This window comes from Tenrec ecaudatus, chromosome 2 (genome assembly GCF_050624435.1).
Source record: "Tenrec ecaudatus isolate mTenEca1 chromosome 2, mTenEca1.hap1, whole genome shotgun sequence".
NCBI classification, from domain to species: domain Eukaryota; kingdom Metazoa; phylum Chordata; class Mammalia; order Afrosoricida; family Tenrecidae; genus Tenrec; species Tenrec ecaudatus.
This window is the reverse complement of record NC_134531.1, coordinates 286,307,427-286,309,664: the sequence shown is the minus strand read 5'-3', so window position 1 is coordinate 286,309,664 and position 2,238 is coordinate 286,307,427. Positions and strand designations below refer to the sequence as shown.

Genomic DNA, 2,238 nt, shown 5'->3' with positions numbered 1-2,238 from the left:
AAAATACTGGTACATTTTGAACCATCTTTACCATCATTGCTATGTTCTAGCCCACTGTTGGAGCCAGTTTCAGTCTTATTTTATTTTCACAAGTCTTTTTTTCCCTACCACTGGTAGGCCCATTTGTCATTTTCTTTCTTTTTTTTTTTTCAAATCATTTTATTGGGGGCTCTTACAGCTCTTGTTACAAATCACACATCAGTTGTATCCGACATATTCGTACATGTATTCCATTGTGTTTTTCTAGACATTTACTTTCCACTGAACCCTTGGGATCAGTGCCTCTTTTTTTCTTCCCTCCCCGACCCAACCCTCATGGCCCTCTGATAGATTGTAAATTGTTATTATTTTCAAATCTGCTATCTCCTTTCCCCTCTGGGTTCTGTTGTTCTTACCCCTGACTGGGGGTGTGTGGTTATGTGCCATTCATTGTGATCATTGTCCCCCTCCCTCCTCACCTCTCCCCCTCTTCCCCTTACCCTTTTGGTATCTCTATTCCCAATCCTGTTCCTGGGTTCCATGTGTTGTGAGTTTTATCTCTTGCCTGTACCTATGTACATGCTCCTATCTGGTCTAGATTGCGAGTCAGCACTGAGGTCATGATAGTGGGGGCTGAGGAGGCCTCCAGGGAATAGAGGTATATTGCGTAACCCATTAGTGCTCTGCTGCACCCTGATTGACTCACCCCTCCCTGAAACCCTTCTGGGGGGGGGGGATGTTCCATTGTCCATAGATGGGCTTTGGGTTTCCGCTCCAACCCCACTCCATTCTCAACAATGCATTTTTGTTTGCTTATTTACTGTTTGTTGTGAATCTTCTGATGCCTGTTGCCTAGTCTCCATGATACCTCACGATCGCACTGGCTGGTGTGCTTCTTCCATGTGGGCTTGTTGCTTCACAGTTGGATGGTGGCTTGTTTAACTTCAAGCCTTTAAGACCTTAGACACTATATCTTTTAATAGCTAGGCACCATCCACTGTATTCACCACATCTTCTTATGCACCCATTTTGTCTTCAGCGATCTGTTTGTGGAAGAGGGGGGTGAGCATTACAGAATGTCAATTTGTTAGAACAAAGTGTTATTGGATTGAGGGAAGGTATGAGCCAAGTCCCATCTGCAGCTTCAGTGTATTACTTTATAAATATATGTACACAGGCCAATACCACTATGGTTATGGATTAATGTATTTGCATAAGTGCACACCTCTGCTAATCTCCCTATCTATGCCTTTGCTTCCTCATTTGCCATTTTCTTCACTGTTGTTTCTGTTCGCTGCAAATTAGGTATAAGAACTAGATGCGGCTGGGTTTCAGATAGAGGACCAACTTGTCTCAAGACTTTCTATTCTTTATTAACCTTGTATTTTATCAGGCATCATGTTCTTAGTCAGGGACAGATCACTCTTGATAACAAGTCAAAGGTACACTTACCTGGCAGGAGAGATACTATGATCATGAAGGTGGTTTTCCTAGGGCGAGGCTTATCCATTGTACTCTGGATGTGCTGACCCCTGCGATTTCCCCTAATGTGGGAAACTCAACTGCATAATTGGTGGTCATGGGGGACTGCGTTCGTGCTCTCCCCTTGGGAAAAAAGAAAGACAAGTCAAAAGTATGTGAGATGAAGCCTCACCATCCTTGGTTCTAAGGGGCATTCTGATTGTACGTCGCTAATTTAAGATTTGCTGATTTCTCTGACCGTTCCTGGTGTATTCAGGCATACCTTAGTCCTCAATTTGTCGCCTTTGCTTTTTAACTCTTTAAGATTTCTTTTACAACAAACTTGCACAATGTTATGTGGCAGCAACTGAATGATCTCTTTGATATTTCTTCAAAGATGCCCTTTGATATTTCTTCATTGTTGCTTGCATGGGTATTGATTGTATATCAACCAACAATCAATCAAGTAAATGAATCTTAGTCCAGTTTTTGAGATTTTTATTTTCATTATGAGAGGGTACAGTCCATAGGAAGGCTGTCATCTTTGATCCTCATCAAAGATTCTAGTAATCTTCACTTGCAGAAAGCAAGGTGGTGTCTGTCATCTGCATAGTACACGTTGTTTTTGAGTCATCTTCCAATTCTGATACGTGTCCTCCTCCATGCAGTCCAGCTTCTTGAATTATTTGCTCAACATACAGATTGAATAAGAATAAGAACACAAGCCTGATGCACACTTTCCTGATTCTAAACCATGCAGTATCCCTTTGTCCTCTTGGACAGACCGCCTCTTAGACT

At 42.2% G+C, this 2,238-nt stretch overlaps 1 non-coding gene across 1 annotated transcript; it reads left to right on the top strand.

The window, feature by feature from the left end:
* Positions 1-1,423: 1,423 nt before the first annotated feature.
* On the top strand, positions 1,424-1,587 carry LOC142441713 (U1 spliceosomal RNA). The gene has a single exon (XR_012783065.1). It is a non-coding gene; the product is annotated as a U1 spliceosomal RNA (small nuclear RNA).
* Positions 1,588-2,238: the final 651 nt, after the last annotated feature.